This window comes from Vitis vinifera, chromosome 14 (genome assembly GCF_030704535.1).
Source record: "Vitis vinifera cultivar Pinot Noir 40024 chromosome 14, ASM3070453v1".
Taxonomy (NCBI): Eukaryota; Viridiplantae; Streptophyta; class Magnoliopsida; order Vitales; family Vitaceae; genus Vitis; species Vitis vinifera.
The window spans coordinates 17,649,299-17,672,928 of NC_081818.1; the positions used below are offsets into that span (position 1 = coordinate 17,649,299).

General features: G+C 31.2%; 1 pseudogene; it reads left to right on the top strand.

Annotated features, from left to right (window-relative positions):
• Nucleotides 1-490: 490 nt before the first annotated feature.
• Nucleotides 491-23,630, top strand: part of LOC100244961 (probable aquaporin NIP-type) — a 33,157-nt pseudogene continuing 10,017 nt past the window's right edge.

Consider the following 23,630-nt stretch of genomic DNA (forward strand, 5'->3'; position numbering starts at 1 on the left):
TTGAGTGAAGTACATAATTGTCATTAATGGCTTCTTGCTTTGTTTTGTGACACATGCAATATATTTTGTATTCATTATTATGCACTAACCCCTTTTCATGATAGTGCATTATTACTTGCTGCTAAAGTATGATCTCGCTCCTACTTTGTTCATTCTCCATGCAGGACTTGTTTCCATTGTATGACCACTCCATTGGTATCCATTGATTTCCTTACCAATTGGCACACTTATCTTACCTTATTTAGTAAAGACTCGTTTTTAGGGACTTAGAAGGGTACTACGGTCTTTTACCATACCTTCCCAATAAGTAACCTAACCCTCGAACCTGACTTTGGCTTTCCATAGACTATTTTTTCCAAATAAAGAGTCACACTTAGGGTTTTCTTTCTTATTTTGTTTTCCTTTTAAAAATAAAATAAAAATAAGTGGCGACTCCAAGTCTTTTCTAAAAAATAAAATTTTCTAAAATAAAAAAAGCGAGTCGTGCAAAATGCAGGGTCCACACATTGTTAAACGTGTAAGAAATTTATTGTTTTTTTAATAGAAAATATAAGAATATAATGTAATTTTTATTTCAAACAAATATCCAACATTGAAAAATAATATGTACTCAATTTCATTTTTCATTCATTTACAAACCATATATAACTATAATATAATATATCTCCTTGCATATATATTATATTGTGTTAGAATATTATATCGATCAAATATAATATCCAAGAAATATCATATCTTATTGAAAATGATATATTAAAATATCTATTTCTTATCCAATCAAAAATTAAAATTACCTTAAAATAATTTTAAATTAAAATAAAAAAAAAGCAAGAAATTTTTTTTATATATATATGTAATACCTTGGAAAAGAATTAGGCTTGAATTTTAAAATAATTTCAAAATTAAATGATTAGAGCATTTTGAATTATCCGCACAAAAGATGACAACAAGTTGACTAGCGTCATTAAAACCATCCCTTATGTGAAAAATACTCATGATAAATTTTGAAACAACAACTTATTAAACAATTTTATATCAAATTTTAACAAAATAAGACAAACAATCCATTTAGGTAAAAACCTGTATTTCTTATTATTCCCCACCCAAAAAAAAAAAAAAATCCATCAAATTCTTCTTTCTTTATAATTCTAGAAATTTGTCTTCGTTTCTTTGTGAATAGCAAGACAGCAGGCTGAAGAAATGATAGAAGAGATCTCAAAGGTTGAAAAAGGTGTGGGCAATGCTCCTGGGCGCAAAGCCATTAGCAAGCTCAATTTTGGACTTCACCTACGATTGTAACAATCATACAAAAGGTTAGTGATTAAAGATAAAATTATGAAAAACACTTTTTTTGTTTCGATTTATATATATATTGGAATTGGGTCTGATAAAAAGGAGTGAGGGAAACAGTTGCTTGTAGAGATGATAGGAACATATATTCTAATATTCATGGGATGTGGATCAATGGTAGTGAATAAGATATATGGGCAAGTGACATTACTAGGAATAGCAATGACATGGGGCTTAACAATAATGGTGATAGTCTACTCTATTGGTCATGTTTCTGGTGCTCACTTCAATCCCTCCATCACCATTGCTTTTTTCATGGTCGGCCATTTGCCTTACCCTCAAGTCACTCTCTCTTCTTTCTCATCTACCTCCAGTCCATTAGCTACTTTTAAAAACAGTTATGAAAAATAATTTTTAACAACATATTTTGAAAATTGTTTTATGATATTTTGTAAAATAAAAGTATATTTGGGAACCTAAAATGTCTTTAACATGTTTTTAATATTTTTAAATGTATTTTAAAAATAATTTTACGTTTACAATTTTATTTTTAATCATTATATATGTTTGTATAATTGATTTTTAAAATAAGTGATAACAATTAAAAGATATTCTTTGAAAACACTCTATTTTATATTCTTGAGAATAGAAAATAGAAAACACTTTTTGGTTGTCAAATATGTTTTTCAATTTTTTTGTTCTAAAAAATAGAAAATGGTTCTCGAAAATAGTTGTCAATCAAGCCCTTACCCTCTCCCAAAAAAATGGAAGCAACCACCACTAAACATATTTTATTCTTTTTAACCTATGAGATAAGCTTTAATAAAACTTGGTATGGATCAAAATTATTAGAACGAACAGAATTTTAAGCCCTATTTGGTAACTATTTGGTAACAAAAAAATCTATTTCTGTCTAATTTATGTTTCTTTAAATAGCAAACATTTTCACTTGCTTTTTTTAAATTGTTTTAAGAAGTGCTTACATAAATATAAAGAATGGTTAGAAATAAAACAATATAGCTAAATATTATATTTAAAAGCAAAGAAAAAAATTAACAACATTTCATATTCTTGCATATATTTTTTGTTTTATAAAACATGTTCTCAAAACTATTTTTTAAAAACACTTTCGAAATAGAATTATGATATCTAAAAAGAGAGAAAAGTGAAAGGAAATATAATGAGATCGGTCTTCTTTCAATAAAAATGAAAAGAAACAAATCCATCAGGCTTAAGGCTAACTTGGAAAACAAAAAAGTTTTCAAATACTTTTCAAATTTTAAAACTTTGCTTTTAAAAATAACTTCCTAGGCTCGCCATTGGAATGGCTATATTGTTAGATTCCTTAATTGTCGGGTAATTCTACACTTAACTTTTTTTTTTTTTTCTATTGAATGATTCTTAAAAATTTGATCTTCGAAATTTAACAAATGAGGCTAACCCATTTGAAATTATCTTTGAAAAATACCAAAGGCATGTATCAGGAGCATCAATGAACCCAACAAGAAGCATTGGACCAATTTTTGTGAAGCATATCTGTTGAGGTTTTATCCAAGTTCCTCAATAAAATGAGATCGAACACCAATTTAAGAAAACAAAGAAAAATAATACCAAAAATTAGAAAAATAGAGCAAGACTAGCAAAATTTACGTGGTTCAGATCCAAGATTTGAATCCTACATCGACGGATCAAGATCACCTCCAAAAATCCATTAAGAATGAACCATTTTACACCCTCTGGAATCTCTGAGAATTTTCAAGCTCTCTCTACAGTACAATGAAGAAAATTCAAACTTTGAAATCCTCTCACACTTGTTCTATAATTCAGAAAACTCACACACACCTCTGTTCTGTTTTTTTTCTTTCTTCACCCTTTTATACAAGTACATGGAAAAACTAAACGAAACAAGTATGCTTTCAGTTAGTTAATCAACTAACTTTGCTTACGTGGCCAATCAATTTTTGGACCACCAAATTCCACATTCTCCACATTGGTTCAAAAATTGAATTTGGATTCTTTGGATGAAGATCTGACTTAAACATTAGTTGCACATTACCTGGACTAATTCCAGGCAATACCTGAATTTGCTTACTGGTAGAACTTTAGTTGCCATGTCGACTGGATTGTCAATTGTGGAAATCTTCTCCAGCTTCACTGCTCCTGAGCTTACAGTTTCTCCGATGAAGTGATATCTAACATTGACATGTTTGGTCCTTTCATGAAACACGGGATTTTTACACAATTGAATTGCACTCTAACTGTCTGAAAGTATTTCCACTACACTATTCAGCACTCCAAGCTGCTTAACAAGTCCTTGCAACCAGAGAGCTTCTTTCATGGCTTCAATAGCTACTATATATTAAGCTTCAATTATTGAAAGTGCCACTATCGATTGTAGTTGTGACTTCCAGCTAACAGGTCCTCTAAATAAGGTGAAAATATAACTTGTAGTTTACCTTCTCTTATCAAAATCTCCTGCATAATCTGAATCCACATAACATGTGATACCAGCACCCTCTTTAGAAGATCCAAACTTCAGTCCAACACCAAGAGATCCTCTTACATATTGTAGCAACCGTTTAACTCCATTTCAATGTTCTCTACATAGGTTAACCATAAACCTACTCAAAACACTTACTGAATGAGCAATATCTGGTCGTGAGCACACCATTGCATACATGAGTGACCCTATAGCATTAGCATATGGAACATAATTCATCTTCTTCCTTTCAACTTCAGATTGAGGACATTGTGTCATTGACAATCTGAAATGTCCTACTAATGGTATACTTACAGGTTTTGAATTCTTCATGGAAAATCTCTTCAAAACCTTTTCTAAGTAGCCCTTTTATGACAAGAATAAAGTACGATCCTCTCTGTTTCTTACAATTTCCATGCCGAGTATTCTTCTTGCATTCTCAAGATCCATAATATCAAATTCTGACTTTACAATCGTCTTCACCTCTTGAATTTGTGACTTATCTTTGCAAGTCAATAACATATCATCGACATATATTAGAAAAAACATCATCAGACTTCCTTGTAACTTCTTATAATAGAAACAACCATCACAACTACTCCTTTTGAAACCAATCTTTAGTACAAAGGTGTCAAACCTTTTATACCATTGTCTTAGGGATTGTTTCAATCCATATAAGGATTTTTTAAGTAAACACACTAGATGTTCCTTTTCTGGCTCTTCAAAGCCTTCAAGTTGAGTCATTAGAATTTTTTCTTCTAAGTCTCCATGTAAAAAGGCAGTTTTAACATCTAGTTGCTCCAATTCCCAGTCAAACTGAGCTACAATGGACATCAATACTCTAATTGAGGTATGTTTCACCACTGGAGAGAATACTTCGGTGTAGTCAATGCCCTCTCTCTAAGTATATCCTCGAGCCACTAATCTAGCTTTAAACCTTATGGGTTCATTCTCAATGGCACCCTGTTTCCGCTTGAATATCCATTTACAACTTACCACTTTTTTATTTAGATTTCTTTCTACAAGCACCCAGGTCTGATTTTTCTGTAAGGATTCAAATTCTTCACTCATTGCTATGAGCCATTTCATTGATTCTTTGTTGTTTATAGCTTCCTGGTAAAAGAGTGGCTCACTCTCTTCATACTCCATAGCAGTCAATAGAGCAATCAAATCTGCAAAACTAAATCTGTCTGGGGTTTTTATGTTCCTCTTAGCTGTATCCCTTGACAAAAGATAATCAAAATCAGCTTCTTGTGAGTTGGTTCTTGCACCACCTTCAACATTTGAACCTGACACCTTAGTATATTTTGTCTCTAAGCCACCATGTGCTAAATTATTTTGTTGATCATGACCATCTTGAGATGATAACTCCACCTCAAACTCAAAATGGTCTTTTTCAAGTGTCAAGCTCCTATTTTTCAGAATATTTCTCTGTACCTACAGTGTTAGTTCTCATAAAAAACATTTCATTTTCGTTAAACACAATATCACGACTTATTATTATTTTAACACCTGGAGATTCCTTATTCCATAGCCTGTAACCTTTAACACCCTCTGGATAACCTAAGAAGATACATTTTATTGACCTTGGTTCTAATTTTCCTTCACTTTGGTGAACATAAGCTGTGCACCTAAAGATTCTAATGTGTTCATAGTTAGAAGGCTTTCTAAACCAAAGCTCTTCTAGAGTTTTAAAGTCCATTGCACTAGATGGAGTTCTATTTACTAAATAACAAGTTGTCATTACAACTTTACCCTAAAAATGTTTAGATAAGCCAGAACTATACAACATACACCTTACTCTATCTAACAATGTCCTATTCATCATCTCTACTAGGCTATTTTATTGAGGTGTATTCCTTACTGTTTTGTGTCCTAAAATACCTTGATTTTTACAAAACATTTCAAATTCCTCATTGCAAAACTCTAGCCTATTAGTTGTCCTTAACACCTTTACTCTTTTATTAGTTTGATTTTCAACTAAAGTCTTCCACTCCTTAACCTTTGTTAAGATAGTATGTTCATCTTTAGTTTTTAACAAGTATAGCCAAACTTTTCTAGAGTAATCATCAATCAAAGATAGAAATTACATGTTTCCACCATGAGTAGAGACTCTTGTAGGCCCCCATAAATATGAATGCACATATTCCAATACATCCTTTGACTAGTGTATTGCAACTTTGAATGCCAACCTATGTTGCTTGCCAAGAATACAATACTGACAAATATCAATCTTGTTGATGCTATCTCCACACAATAGGCCCTATTTCTGCAATTCTTTTAGACCTCGATCACTTAAGTGACCAAGTCTTCTATGCCAAAGAATTGTTTTATCAGTTTTAGTTCTTAACACTGATCCCACTAAACCTTTCAATGTGTGACCTTCTAGGATATATTAGCCATTTCTCTTCTGACCCTTCATGAAAACCATGGCACCTTTTGAAATTGTTAATTTCCCATTTTTTGCTTTGAAGTCATAACCTGATTCGTCTAAAGTTCCAAGAGATATTAGATTTCTCTTCAGGTCTAGTACGTGTCTGACTTCTTTGAGAGTTCTTGTCATTCCATCAAACATGTTAATAGCCACCGTGCCAATTCCAACCACACTGCAATTCATGTTTTTTCCCAGTAGCACCTTTCCACTATTAACTTCTTGATAGGATGAAAACCAATTTCTTCTTGGACACATATGATAGGTGCAACCCAAGTCCAATACCCATTCTTCATGATTTTGATTCAATGTAACAATGAGTACCTCTGCACTGTCATAACCATCATCTATAATGGTAGCACTTCCTTGTGCTTAAGTCTTTTATTCTTCTTGTTTATCTAAACAGATACTTCTTTTATGTCCCATCTTGTTGCAAAGATAGAATTTGATATTCCTATAATCTTTCTTGATGAACGTGATTTTCCTCATTTTCCATTATTATTTTTATTCTGAGGTCTTCCTCTAGCAGTTAAACTTTCACCACTGTTAGTTTTGTCAGAGGACTTCATATCCAACACCTTACCATTCAAGGCATTCTGAACATCATCAAATTTAATGGCATCTCTACCATATTTCAAGGTTTCTTTAAAATGCTTCAAAGATTTAGGTAGAGAGTTTAAGAGAATGATTGCCTTATCTTCATCCTCCACCTTGATATCTAAACTCTCTAAATCCAACACCAATTTATTAAACTCATCTAAGGTATCATCAATTGGCTTGGATTCTTCAATCTTGAAACCATATAAATGTTCCTTCGGATAAATGCGATTTAGCAAAGCTCAGGTTCTGTACAGTTCTTCCAGCTTTTTCCAAACCCCAACAACAGTTCTCTCATGAGATACTTTTCTTAGAACCTGATCAAAAAGACTTAATATGATCGAGTTGTAAGCCTTTCTTTGAAATTCTTGCATTTCCTTTTCAGTCACACTTTCTAGAAGATCTTTATCAGGCAGTAAAGCCTTTTCAATGCCCTGTTGAATCAAGATGGTCTTCATCTTCATCTTCCACAACCCGAAGTCATTTCTGCCATTGAACTTCTCAAAATCATACTTTGTAGTCGACATTCTTCTTTCTCTGTTCTTGATTTAGCTCTGATACCAGATGTTGAGGCTTTATCCAAGTTCCTCAATAAAATGAGATCAAACACCAATTTAAGAAGACAAAGAAAAACAATACCAGAAATCAAAAAAATTGAGCAAGACAAGTAGAATTTACGTGGTTCGGATCCAAGATTTGAATCCTACATCCACAAATCAAGATCACCTCCAAAATTCCACTGAGAATGAACCATTTTACACCCTCTGGAATCTCTTAGAATTTTCAAGCTCTCTCTACAGTATAATGAAGAAGATTCAAACTCCGAAATCCTCTCACACCTGTTCTATAATTCAAAAAACTCACACACACCTCTGTTCTGTTTTCTTTTTTTCTTTCTTCACCCTTTTATACAAGTACATGGAAAAACTAAACGAAACAAGCATGCTTTTAGTTAGTTAATCAACTAACTTTGCTTACGTGGCCAATCAATTTTTGGACCACCAAATTCCACAATATCTATATAGGACTTTGGATCTATATATATGGCCCAATTATTGGAGCCATTGCAGGAGGACATGCCTATGATTTACTCTGATTTACTGACAAATTTCTCATTTAGTTAACCAAAATTGGGAACACCCTCCAAGAATACCAACTCTACTTCCTATTAATTCTTCATGCATGGCTTGTTCCTTTTGTTTCCTTTACTGGATCTTCATGTATTTCTCTTTAAATTTCTTTGTTTTAGTTGTAATTATTATTAAATAATTAGCGATTCATCCACAGTTGCCATTTCAGTGAAAACTAGTGCGACTTCATAAGTCACATCCATAATTGAAGACAAGTAAACAAATAAAATTGAATTTGATGGTTTTGACCAATAACAAATAATTTTAAAGTTATGCTTGGTTGTCAAGAAAAAATTTAAAAAAAAAAATGTGAAGAAAAAAAAAAGCAAAGAAAAAAATACAAGGAAAAAAAAGGTAAATGAAAAAAAAAACATACATTTAAAGTTAACAAATTATTTTTATATGATTTTTGAAATTCATTTCAATTATTTCGTTCCATTATATACATATTAAATCATTTTAAATATATAAATTTCTAACTAATTTTAATTATATTTTATTTTCTTTTATATTTTCTCTTATTAAACCAAACACAAGAAAAACCATTTTCTTTAAGGTAAAAAGTATTGAAAATTTACTCTACTTGAATATAATTCATTTAATAATCATATTAGAATTACCTAACACGAGCACGAGTAAACACAACATAACCCTTTCTTTTCTTTAAATTCCATAAAACCAAGCTTAAAAGTAGGAATTGAAAAAAAATTTGATTTGTAAATTTTCCCTACTCTGGTATGAATTAAAAGTTATATGATCTAGTTTATGCAATACTTTGGAGGGAGGTGTTTAAACCTTTTAGCCAAAAAAATTAATAAATTAAATTTTTTAACTATCTCTTTTTAATTTTGGAAGCCCAAAGAACAATCATCACAAGACACGTTAGATTTTTTACATGGAAAACCATCCACATAACATGCAGATGTAAAAACCATAAGATTGATTACCTCTAATCACCAACCCACTATTTAAAAATACAATTCATAGATTTACCTATCTAATGTCATCCACAAGTCTTACTCTCTAACACCTACATTGAACTTCACATCTACGACGCAACACCATACATTCCCCTAGTGGATTTTACCTCAACGCCTAAAGGGATGCAAATCTCCTTCTCAACCCAAAGCATCTGAACATAAACGTCTTGAGAGCTTGGAGATTGGAGAAGACTAATTAGGTTTTTCCAATATTCGTATAAAAATAAAAAATAAAAAATAAAATAAAATAAAAAACTTTTTAAGCAAGGTAAGGATATAAATACCTACTGGACTCAAATTAGAATTTTGAAAAACAAATTTATTAATAATTGTAAAATTAATTCAATTATAATTGTAAAATTAATCTAATTATGTAAAATTGGAATTCTGTCATTAGTGTTTGAAGGCTCTTAAAAGTTTTTTAAAACATTTTTACTCAATTTAAAAAACTTTCAATCGAGTATAAGCTTTATATAAATCCTCTTAGTTTTTCCTGGACCTTTCTATACTTATCTATGTCATTTCAATTGATCATGCAATAACCTTGAGTTTTCAACGGAGTGTAAGACACACAATCTAGAAATGTATTAGGTCAAAATGAATGGAACAAAATTATCAATTTCAATTACAAAGCCTAATGTACTGACAATTCTTAATATTAAACTTTTTAAGTAATGAAATTATAAGCGATCAATTAGTATGAGAAAAAGTGTTGAGTAATCATCTTAAATTTAATTGTTAAAGAAATATTTTTTGTAGTTGGTTTATTATAAAAATAATAATAAAGAAACTCGAATATAATTAAAATTATTTACAAACTTATTAATTTAATTTTTATATAGAAATTTATTCATTTTAATTCCATTTTTTATTTTTTATTTTTTTCTATGTTATTGTCCATGTATTTTTTTTCCCAAAGCTTCAAGAAACCAAAAAATGGCCTAAGAGTGGATAATGAAAGGAAATAGTACAGTTAAGACAAAGTCCCCATTCCTACCATCTAAATTATATGAGCAGCAAAGGTACAAGAAATCGGACGTATAATCGATGAGTACCCATAAAAAGTTAAGATTTGTTGACACAACCATTATTGTTCCTCATTAGAAATAGGAAAAAAATTTAAAGAAGTGTTAAAAAAGAAATACGAACAAATTCCTAAAAGAAGGTATGTGATTGTTAGTTTTTGGGCCTAAAGCCATTGCCCAGACCTTCTTCAATCTTGAGATATCTTATGCCACTTCATCAGCCTTTCTTGCCATTGTCAAAGAAAGAAACAGAAAAATCTAGAAACTATCAAGATTTTGTTATTATTTAATTTGCTGGCATCTTTTATGGATGATTCAGAATGCCCAAATCATCAGTTCTAACCTGATCTTTTTGGAAGCATTAATTAATTAATTTCTTTTGATAATTTTTACTTATTTTATATACCTTTTTGAATTTTTTTTAGGGAAAATAATGTAATCATACACCAATTATAAAAAATATGAGATTTTAGAACTATTGTTTGACATCACTATTGTTTCATAATTAACCTCAAAAGTAAAGGATAAAGTACACACCACTTTAATATCATCTATTAATAAGTACATGTGTAATTTATTTTTATTATTTCTCTCACATCAATATATCTCTCTTACCACTCACCACATTCCTATTTTTTTTTCTTTTTTTTCCTCTCCTTTTCCTCTCCTGCCACCATCATCCATTGTCACCTATTATAATTTTTATTATTATTTTTCTCTTTTCCTTTTATATTCTTTTCAATATGCTCATGTATTTTCTCATAAAACTTCTTTAATTTTAATTTTTTTGACTTTCTAATTTCTCCATATTTATTGATTTTAATTATTTTTTGACATATTAAACTTAAAATGATAATATATAATAAATAGTTAATATAACAAATTAAATAAAAATGAAAATATATAATGGAAAAAAATAAAAATTTTATCCCACAAAAAATATACTTGATGATTTTAAATATTAATTATAATAATACATTTTATAAGTTAAGCTTTAAATTTTAAAAATTTATTTTATTATTTAGAAGTTTATGATATAAGAGTTTTTTTCATATTAATATTAAACAAAAGATTTATTTATTTTTTAAATTCTATCACATGTAAAAGTAAAATATCATTGTAATACTATTTTATTATTTGTATTATTTTTCTTTTAATTTTCATTTTAAATTTATCATATCAAAATCACAATAAGTGATGATGCTTTTATCATTTTTCTTATGATTTTAATTTGATTATGGATCTTTTTTTTTTGTTAAAATATTTAATGTTTAATTAAAATAAAATATAAAAGAAAATATATTTTTCATAAAAAAAAAAATTGTATTTAACCTTTTATATTAATTTCATAAAAAATAGGTACATTCTTAAAAAAAAAAAAAAAGGTAAATTCATGCTTAGGGGAACCGGAAACACTATCATACTTATCATGGTGTATATATTCCTTTTGAGCCCTCTATAAATAATTGGAGGTTCTCGCCCACCCCAAAAACGAACTTTGGAATTAGAGGAACCAAGACCACTATCTCCATTCTCATGGTTCATATATTCTTTTGGGGACCCTCAAGAAGGAATTAGAGGTTGTTCCCCACCTGGAACGAACATTGGAACCTAAGGCACATCCTAAAAACAATTTGGTACATCATTTACAAAATTTAGTACATTTTTCACAAAATTTGGCACATCCTTAAAACAATTTGGTATATCCAATCCATGAGCTATCGGAACCTCTAAATTATTACCCATGGTTCATTTATTTCCTTAGGGATCTTTAGGAAGTAATTAGAGATCGTTCCCTACTCTGAAACGAACTTTGGAGCGCTAGGTACATCTTTAAGGAAATTTGGTATATCGTTAAGAAATTTTGGTACTTCCAATCCTCGGGCTATTGAGACCCCTCTTTATCTTTCCATGGTCCATATTATCATTTAAGGACCCTTAGGCAATGATTGAAGGTCATTCTCCATCTTGGAACAAACTTTAGCACTCTTGGGACATCATTTATAAAATTTGATACATTCTTTACAAAATTTGGTACATTCTTAACAAAATTCGATACATTCTTAACAAAATTCGGTACATCCTTCACAAAATTTGGTACGTCCTTAAAAAATTTTGGTACATTCGATCCTTGAGCTACCGGGACCCCTATCTTATTACCCATGGTCTGTTCATTCCTTTAGGGATCTTTGGAAAGTGATTGGAGGTCGTTCCCTACTCCAAAATAAACTTTGGAACCCTAGGTACATCCTTACGAAAATTTGATACATCCAATCCTTGAGCTAACAGGACACTTATCTTCCTTTCTATGGTCCATTTATTCCTTTGGATAGCCTTAGGAAGTGATTGGAGTTTGTTCCCCTCTTCGGAATGGACTTTGGCCACCTTAGTACATCCTTTACAAAATTTGGTATATCCTTTATACAATTTGGTACATCCTTAAAAAAATTTGGTACATTCAATTCTTGAGCTATCAAAACCTCTATCTTATTACCCATGGTCCCTTTATTCCTTTAGGTATCTTTGGGAAGTAATTAGAGGTTGTTCCCTACTTCGAAATAGACTTTGGAACCCTAGGTACATTCTTGAGAAAATTTGATACATCCAATCCTTAAGTTAATAGGACACATATCTTATTTCCCATGGTCCATTGCTTCATTTGGAGTTCCTTGGGAAGTGATTGAAGGTCGTTCCTCACTTCGGAATAGACTTTGGCAACCTTGGTACATCCTTTACAAAATTTGGTAGGTACATCATTCACAAAATTTGGTACATCCGATCCTTGAGCTAGTGTGACCCCTATCTTATTACCCATGGTCCGTTCATTCCTTTAGGGATCTTTGGAAAGTGATTGGAGGTCGTTCCCTACTCCAAAACAGACTTTGGAACCCTAGGTACATCCTTACGAAAATTTAATACATCTAATCCTTAAGCTAATAGGACACCTATCTTCCTTTCCATGGTCCATTTATTCCTTTGGATAGCCTTAGGAAGTGATTGAAGGTTGTTCCCCCCTTTGGAATGGACTTTGGCTCTCTTGGTACATCTTTTACAAAATTTGGTACATCCTTTATACAATTTGGTACATCCTTTACAAAATTTGGTACATCCTTTACAAAATTTGGTACATCCAATCCTTGAGCTATCAAAACCTCTATCTTATTACCCATGGTCCGTTTATTCCTTTAGGGATCTTTGGAAAGTGATTGGATGTTGTTCCCTACTTCAAAATGGACTTTGAAACCCTAGGTACATTCTTGAGAAAATTTGATGCATCCAATCCTTGAGCTAATGGGACACTTATCTCCCTTCCCATGGTCCATTTCTTTCTTTGGAATCCCTTGGGAAGTGATTGGAGGTCATTTACCCACCTTGGAATGGACTTTGGCAGCCTTGGTACTTCCTTTATAAAATTTGGTACATCTTTTACAAAATTTGATACATCCTTCACAAAATTTGGTACATTCTTAAAAAAATTTGGTACATTCAGTCCTTGAGCTATCGAAACCTCTATCTTATTACCCATGGTCCGTTTATTTTGTTTATTCCTTGAGGAATCTTTGGGAAGTGATTGAAGGTCGTTCCCTACTTCGAAACACACTTTGGAACCCTAGGTACATCTTTAAGAAAATTTGATACATCCCTTTCTTGAGCTAACAGGACACCAATCTTCCTTCTTATGGTGCATTTCTTCCTTTGGAGACCTTTGGGAAGTGATTGGAGGTTGTTCCCTACCCCAAAATGGACTTTGGCACCATTGGTACATCCTTCACAAAATTTGGTATATCCTTAAAAAAATTTGGTACATCTAATTCTTGAGCTACCGAAATCTTTATTTTATTACCCATGGTCTGTTTATTCTTTTAGAGATCTTTGGAAACTGATTGGAGGTTATTCCTTACTTCAAAACAGACTTTGGAACCCTAGGTACATCCTTGAAAAAATTTGATATATACAATCCTTGAGCTAACGGGGTACCCATCTTCCTTCCCATGGTCCATTTCTTCATTTGGAGTCCCTCGGGAAGTGATTGGAGGTCGTTCCCCACCTTGGAACAGACTTTGGCAACCTTGATAGATATTTTACAAAATTTGGTACATCCTTTACAAAATTTGGTACATTCTTAAAAAAAAATTAGTACATTCAATTCTTAAGCTATCAAAATCTCTATCTTATTACCCACGGTCCATTTATTTCTTTAGGGATCTTTGGGAAATGATTGGAGGTCATTCCCTTCTCTGAAACACACTTTGAAACCCTAGGTACATCCTTAAGAAAATTTGATACATCCAATCCTTGAGCTAATGGGACACCTATCTTTCTTACCATGGTTCATTTATTTCTTTGGACAACCTTAGGAAGTGATTAGAGGTCGTTCCTCACTTCGGAAAGGACTTTGGCCCCCTTGATACATTCTTTACAAAATTTGGTACATCATTTATAAAATTTGGTACATACTTCACAAAATTTGGTATATCCAATTCTTGAGCTATCGAAAGCTCTATCTTATTACCCATGGTTCATTTATTCCTTTAGGAATCTTTGGGAAGTGATTAGAGAATGTTCCTTACTTTGAAACGGACTTTGGAACCCTAGGTACATCCTCAAGAAAATTTGATACATCTAATCCTTGAGCTAACGAGACACCTATCTCTCTTTCCATGGTTCATTTCTTCATTTGGGGACCCTTAGGGAGTGATTAAAGGTTGTTTCCCACCTCGGAAGGACTTTGGCTACCTTGGTATAGTTTTTTTACAAAATTTGGTACATCTATAAAATTAAAAAAAAAAAAAATTGGTACATCCAATTCTTGAGCTATTAGGACCCCTATCTTATTACTCATGCTCTATTTATTCCTTTAGAGATCTCTGGAAAGTGGTTGAAGGTCGTTCCTTACTCCGAAACGGACTTTCGAACCCTAGGTACATCCTTGAGAAAATTTGATACATCCAATCCTTGAGCTAACAGGACACCTATCTCCCTTCCCATGGTCCATTTCTTCCTTTAGAAACCCTCAAGAAGTGATTGGAGGTCATTCCCCACCTCATGAAGGACTTTGGCAACCTTGGTACATCTTTTACAAAATTTGGTACTTCCTTTTCAAAATTTGGTACATCCTTAAAAAAAATTGGTACATCCAATCCTTGAGCTACTAGGACCCTTATCTATTACCCATGCTCTATTTACTCCTTTATGGATCTTTGTAAAGTGATTGGCAGTAATTCCCTACTCAGACATAGACTTTGGAACCCTAGTTACATCCTTGAGAAAATTTGATACATCCAAGGATATACGTAGGGTTCCAAAGTCCGTTTCGGAGTAGGAACGACCTACAATCACTTTCCAAAGATCCCTAAAGGAATAAATGGACCATGGGTAATAAGATAGAGGTTTCAATAGCTCAAGGATTGTATGTACCAAATATTTTTAAAGATGTACCAAATTTTGTAAATAATGTATCAAATTTTGTAAAGGATGTACCAAGAGTGCCAAAATTCATTTCAAGGTGGGAAACGACCTCCAATCATATGTCATTATCTCGACATAGTCCTTTCCATGTATCACAATATCTAGTTTCAAACTTAACATGACCTGTAATGAGATATATCAAAATGGTCCAACAATAATGTCTTCGTTAGAGACAAATCTTATTAAAACTCACATAATTCATTTATATATATAATAACGATGAGAAATAGGATATTCAAATATCATAAACAATATTTAAATAAACTCAAAGTGTCGAATACATAAAAGCACAAAATAATAACATAATGTCAACAACGGTACCCAATAATGCCAATTCTTTCAACTTGTTCATTAAATATCTTTGGTGGTAATCCTTTTGTTAATGGATCCACAATCATAAGGTTGGTAATAATGTGCTCAATTGACACCCTTTGTTTCTAAACTTCTTCTTTAATGACAAAGTATTTTACTTTCATGTGTTTAGCACCCTTTGAATAGTTGTCGTTTTTCGAAAAAAAAATAGTTGCAAAGTTATCACAATAAATTTCCAATGACTTGGCAATATTATCGATAATTCCAACTCTTGAAATAAAGTTTCGTAGCCATGACCCATGAACAATGGCCTCAAAGCATGCCACAAACTCAACTTTCATAGTGGATGCAATAGTGATAGACTACTTTGCACTCTTCCATGAGATCACACCTCCAGCCAAAAAGAACAAATAGCCAAATGTGGATTTTCTTGTATCAACACATCTAACATAATTCGAATATGAATATCCAACCACATCTAGATGGTTAGATCTCCTATAAGTGAGCAAGTGATCCTTCATTCCTTGCAATTATTATCAATACTTTTTTTGCAACTTTCCAATGATCTAAACCTAAATTTCTCTGATACATGCCCAGCATTCCGACAACAAAACTGATGTTTGGCTTGGTACAAGTCTAAGAATACATCAAAATCCAACAATAGATGCATAATGAATCTTTTCCATTTCTATGCATTCCAATTCATTCTTTAAATGTTGCATAAGACTGAATTTATCTCCTTTATGAATTGGAACAACACTTGTAGAACACTTTTTCATCTTGAATCTCTCAATAACTTTATTAATATATGCTTTCTGAGACAATCCTTGTGATCTTTCGCGAAATATTTCAATTCCTATCACATACGATGCCTCACCCATATCTTTCATTTCAAGGTTCTTAAAGAGAAATTTCTTGGTATCATGTAATAAGCTAAGATCATTAGTAGCAAGCAAGATATCACTAACATAAAGAATAAAAAATATAAACTTGTTCCCACTGACCTTGAGATATATACATCGATTAGTAGTGTTTTTTTTAAATCTAAAAGAAGTGATGATATCATTGAACTTAAGATGCCATTGTCAAGAAACTTGTTTAAGTACATCTAAGAACCTTCGAGCAATTCGATGAGATCTCATACTCCATTATGATCCATAGATTTCAACTCTTCTTTTATTAGAATTAACACTTTCTATGACTTGTGAAAATGAAACCAAATCCTCATTAATTCCTAAGTCAAATTCTAACTCTTGTAGATAAACCACATAATCATTAGAAATAGTAGATTTCTTTTACCTTTGAGACCTTCTTAATGCTACTTTATGTGGTTTATCCACCACAGGTTCATTTGCAATAATTTCATTATAGGGAATTTGATCATTCATTTGTTGTTCTTGAAAGTTGTTAAACTATTCAACACTTATAGGGACAAAACCTAAGAAGAAGTTATAGGTAAAGAAACTTGCACCCTAACTTTAGATTTCCACTTTATGTGGCTCCACACTCCCACTAATGTCACTATTTTCTATGAACCTAGCATGTCCAGTTTCAACAATTCTTGTACTATGGAAAGAACAATAAAATTCATACCATTTAGACTATTTGGGATAACCAATCATGAAGCCACTCATTGTTCTTGAGTCTAGTTTTTTTCATGTGGATTATAAATCCTTACTTCCATCGGGTAACCTCAAACATGTAGGTGTCTTAAACTGGGTTTTCTTCCTATCCACAATTCAAAAGAGGTTTTTGAAACTACCTTACTAGGAACCCTATTTAATAAATATATGGTGCTTTTTAAGGCATGCATCCACAAAAATAAAGTTAACGAAGAATAGCTTAACATACTCCTAACCATGTCCATTAGAGTACAATTACACATTTTTGCAACACCAATCTATTACGGTGTACCTGCCATTGTGTATTGAGCACACATGCCACATTTTTCAAAGAATTTAGCAAATGGACCAGGGCATTGTCTAATTTCTTCATGTTTATTATAATATTTATCACCTCTCTCAGACCTAACAATTTTACTTTTTTTGTCCAATTGTCTTTCAACCTCATTAATAAACACCGTTAAGGCGTCTACTAATTGAGATTTTTCATGCAATAAATAGTCATAACCATAATGTAAAAAATCATCAATAAAGGCAGTAAAATACTTTTCTCCACCAAAAGATGAAACATCAAAAGATCTACATATATCGGTGTGTATAAGTTCAAGGAGTTGTATGCTTCTTATGGTTGCTTTCTTAATTGTGTGTTTTATGTGTTTTCTTTTAATACAAAAACACATATGCCAAGATCAGTAAAATCCAAATCATGAAGGATTTCATTCTTTGCCACTCTTAGTATTCTTTCTTTGGACATGTGACCCAAACATTTATGCCACAAGCAAGTCAAACTATCATCAACTAAACCACGTTTAGTACCAACATTATGATTCAAGATTAATACTCTAAACAAAAAGGTTAACAAGCTTTTTAATTTGAATAAACCATCACATAGAATACCATAACCAATGAAATGATTATGTTTAAACAAACTAAAACATTCATTCCTAAATTTAAAAGAGTATTCAGTTGTATCAAGTTTAGACAAAGAAACTAAATTTCTAGAAACAAAAGGAATATAAAGGGTTTGAAAAAAATCTAATTGATATCCAATATCTAAAATCAAACAATAGGTTTTAATGGCTTTAACTAGAGCTTTGACTCGATTCTCTATGAAGACAAATTTTTCATTTGGATTTATGGTTTGGATCATAAGGAATCCCTGCATTGTATTGGAAACATGAGTGGTACAACCAAAATAAATCCACTAAATATTATAAGGAATTGTTGCTAAGTTTGATTCAAAACATACAGAAACACTAGCCTTACCTTTCTTTCTTAACCATGTCTTATGTTTCAAGCAATCTTTCTAATAGTGTCCAGGCTTTTTGCATAAATAACACTTATCATTCATGTGTTTGTTCTTGTTGATTTGGGCATATGACACATTAACCTTATGTAGTCCTTGGTTACCCTTTCCATTCTTCTTTTCGGGTTTCTTTTTAACTCTTTGTTGATCCATGAGATCAATTAAATGAATTCCTTGTTTTTTTTTTTTAGCCTAACCTCTTCTTGAATGAGCATATTATGCAATTCATGCATATTCCACTTATCCTTAATGGTATTGCAACCCATTTGGAATGGGGCATATTGATAAGGTAAGAAGTTTATAATGAACTGCATAAGCAAGTTTTCATTCCTTTCCTTCCCGTAGATTTCAGTTATGTTGTTATATTTTTCATCTCAGTGATGTGCTCATGTATGGTGCATGATCCATCAAACTTTATGGTTGTTAATGTACCCATTAATGTCCCAGCTAATGACTTATCAGTAGAATCAAACCGGTACCATTTTTCCATAAATTTCATATATTCCTTGCACTTTCAGTCTCGAGGATTATCTTTCCCAAGCCTTACAGAAAGACCTCTATTATGTGCTACTTGAATCAATAATAGTAGCAAGCTTATCAGTTAGGAGTGTCAAATCAAGATCTAGAACACCTAGGTGAAAATAGACTTATTCACACTACTTAGAGAAATTAAGCCTATTATACTTTAAAATAGATGAAACTTGCGAATGAAAAGAAATGAGAGCAAATCCTTCAAATATATATAGAACACTCATTCATTAATGTTTTGAGTCATAAACTTAAACACGTAATATAGATTTAGATATTAACATTAACAAATATAATAAATATACATTGAAGTTCTCTTTCGGGTGATCCGACAATATACAAAAATAAATATAATTGATGCTTAATTTGAATTTCACATAATTGGTAATTATATATACTCTAACTTGACATGTTTGCTATCTTTGGATATACTAAACATATCAAAATAAGGCATATCAATTAACCACAGCATGTTCATAGATATAAAATTAACTATTCAACCTTTGGGCAATCCTTAAATATTTTATAATCAATGAGCTTCAATATACTCATGATAAAAGCAATATATATATATATATATATACATATCATTATGTCATCTCATGTATGGTATTACATAATCATGAGCAGTTGAACTTTATTTAATTTGACATCCATAAAAACTTTCTAATTTGGCCGCTTTGGTGACTAACAAATTATTCATACTATAGACATCAAATTAAATAGTCATAGTTGTTATTTGATAATATTATACAATTTAATAGATATAAAGCTTTAGGGTTTTGTCATTTTGGTGATTAACAAGCCATTCATAATATCTATTCAAGTTAATGATGATGATGACGATGACGATGATGATGATGATGATAATCATAATAATAATAAATCTATTAATTCTTTTAAGAATTTTATCGACAAGTATGTATAAGGAAACCAAAGGGAGGATCTGAAACAAACTTCTAAACCATAAACAATAATACACAAAGACATCACATTTTTTCTACTTGTGATAAAGTCAGATTGTGTATCCCTTGTAGAGCGTTTTGACTAGTTAGCATATTTTTCTACTCGTGGATGTGCACATTAATTTTTATAATGACTTGACCATTTCCTTGAGCATGTATTTGATTCTTGTGGTGGCATGTGTTGTACTTTCAATGTGAGATATGTATTCATTTTTATATGATAATTGTAGGGTTCGACCCATCATGGAGGATATTAAGCTTATTAACCAAAGATTAGAGGGTTCACCTAGGGAGCTCAAGACAATGACATATTTTGTTTTCTAGTCAAAGTAGTGCCTTGTCTACTCATAACTTTCATACCTTGTAGACCTACATATATCTATTCTAAGCCTTGTACATTATCACTCTCTAATATCGTCATATGAATTTTACATCCCTTCTTATTAGAGTTTGTACAACACCATCTACCTTGACATCTTTCCAAACTATTTATTTATTCATCATGTAGTAATGTTATCATTTTTTTTTTATCCCCTTTCCAATCAGATCGGGTAGATTTTGAGAAAATTGAACCCAAGGTGAGCCTTGCATGATGAAGGGTGGCTTACGATGAGTGATATCTTTTTTTGCTTATGTGGACCTACATTTTCACATGCATCTCCACTCAATGGTGAGACTCATTTTTTATTATGAAAATTTGATTTTTAGAAAAATTGAAGTTACTACTTATTTTTGTTTATTTTTAAAGGAAAAATGAAATAAGAAATAAAACCTTGAGAGTGACTCCTTTATGAAGGAAAAGCATGTCTATGAAAGCTAAGTCCAAGTCTAAAGGTAAAGTTACTTATTGAAAATGTACCATAAGGTAGTACCCCTATAAGCCCTAAAGAGGTCTCTACTAAACAAGTGGATGGAATTAAAACAACTGACTAATAGACCAATGAATATTAGGATAAAAATAAGAATATACAAGGAAATGGTGATGTAAAGCAATAGGCAAAGAACACTCAAAGTATGATATCCATATCAAAGGAATCAAGAAAAAAGACAAGTGTACTCAATAATACCCAAAATGAAGCAACAATCTTATATAGGAAAGGAAGGTTAGTTCACAAGCAAAAATGGAGATCCAATAACAAAGCAAGAGTCAAACAATATATACAAGATGTACACAAAATCAAGAGGCAAAGATGACTAATCTAAGAGCAAAGTAAGCTAATATATAGTAGAACTAGGCATTAGGTATGCAATTACGAAATAAATCTAAATAAAATAGTTAAAAGGGAAATATGATACAAAGGAAGGTTTTTTTAACATGCATAAGATGTCTACAATACTTATCAAGGGTTCAAAAAGGTTGGAAGCATGCAAAAGGAGACAAAATTAACGAGTTTATACAAGATATACAGATGTTGGACAACAAGCAAGTAGATACAAAATAAATCCAAATAAAATAGTCAAACATGAGATAAAATCAAAATAAAAATCCTACATCATTTTCAATGTGTCTAAAATATAATCTAAAAGCCCATAGTGTCTAAACAAGCACCAATTATCCTAAATTTAACCAAACATATTATTGCTCAGAAACAAGGTAGAACTGGAAGTCATGCAAAGATATAATTATTTGACAAGCTTAAAGGGAAGATAATTTAAAAAAAAAAAAAAAAACAATATCTTCAAAGTTTCTAGAACACATTAAAAATTTCTATGAAGCTCAAACATGCACCAATTAATCTATATTTCAAAGAACATTTCATAATACCAAATTCAAGTCAGCATAGTAATCAAATAAAGATGAAATTAATTATTAAACTTAGAAAATGATTTTTGAATGAAACTAATGCTCAAATCATTATTTAAGCATGGCACAATTTGCAAATACATTTCGAAGGTAAAAAAACATGGCACAATTTGGACACTTAATAAAGACTCATTTATTCAACTAACTTAAAGAATATTTTTTTAGTTAAACAAAAATTATTTAACATATTTAAGAAGTTTAAAACACAATCTAAGCCTAAAAAATATTTTAAGACAAGCCAAAAAGTCCAAATTTATAAAAATATTTTAGGGGTCAAAAATAGGTCAACAAGTGAGTGAATTTTGAAAATCAAAGAGTGTGGGTATTACCAATGCCCAAGTTAATTTCGATGGACTAATATACCTCCTTAACCCTCCAATGATCATGAAAAGAAGCTCATGAGGATTAGAGATGATCTTATTAAATTTAAATTTGTAAGACTAGTCTAAGCTTCCAAAAATCAAGAAAATCTAAAATCATTAGCTTGGAAAATGAGTGATGTAAACCAAAAGAATGAGCCATGGATTAACCACATGGCATTCAATCCTTATTAACCCTCAAATGAGTATGGATTTGAGCTGATAAGAGGTATAAAGGACCAAATTAGTACTCAAGCATGCAAAAAAAAAGTGTAGAATTCACATAGAAATACCCATAGATGAAGATATTTTCACATGAAATCATGCATTATGTACTAAGGAACATGACAACCATTATTAAACTCATAATGATCACAATCCCAATTCCCACCTAATCATGAAAGGGGATTCAAAAGGCCTAAGAATGGTCCATTAAAAATCAATTCAAAAAAAGCTTTTCAAAAAATCATAAAAAAAAAAAAACATAAAAATAACTATTAATTTTCTCAAGCATAATAGTGAAATCAAAGCCTACGAAAGAAGACTTGACCTTGGCCATGAAAAAAAACTATATTTTCTCAACCAAAGAGGACTTGAAAATAGGTTTAACCATATTTGAAAGAAAAAAAAAAAGTATTTTCTATGGAAAATCACTTTAGCAAATAAACAAACACGTGTAGTTGTAAATTTATTTCAAAATAAATCAACAAGACTTTCAAAAATCTTTAAAATAAAGAGGAAAACTAAAATCCCCAAAATATAAAATTAAAAGAAAACAAGGATTTCAAATCTTAACAAAATTTATTCTCATAGATGATCAATGGGGTTAAAAAAGAGTAAAAATACCCAAAATATATCAAAATCAAATCAATCAAAGCTTCAAAACCACAATACAACAAATAAATTAAAAATAAAGCAATCTCTTAAGCAATGAATATGAAGTAAAGGAAGAAAAGAAAAACAAGAATTATAGATTATGAATAGATAATCGACAATCAAATGTGTAACCTTCAATATCCTTACCCAATAATCAAATAGTCTCAAGATATAATTAAAGAAAGAAAATAAATAGTGAATGAGAAGAAGCAAAGTCAAAGTGACTTACCAAGCTATGTTCACATAAATGAGTAACTTACCTTCTTTCAATCTCTAAATCATCTTCCAAGGTAAATTTTCTTCCAAGAAAAATCTTCTCCCCTCTCTCTCTCCCTTTCTCTAAAAATTGGCAAAGTTTCCCCTTTTAAAATACTCAAAAAATTCCTATCAAACCAACCTCCTAAGGTCCTTTTTTATAGGGCAACGGGGATGGAGATTTGGACATTTATCCTTATCT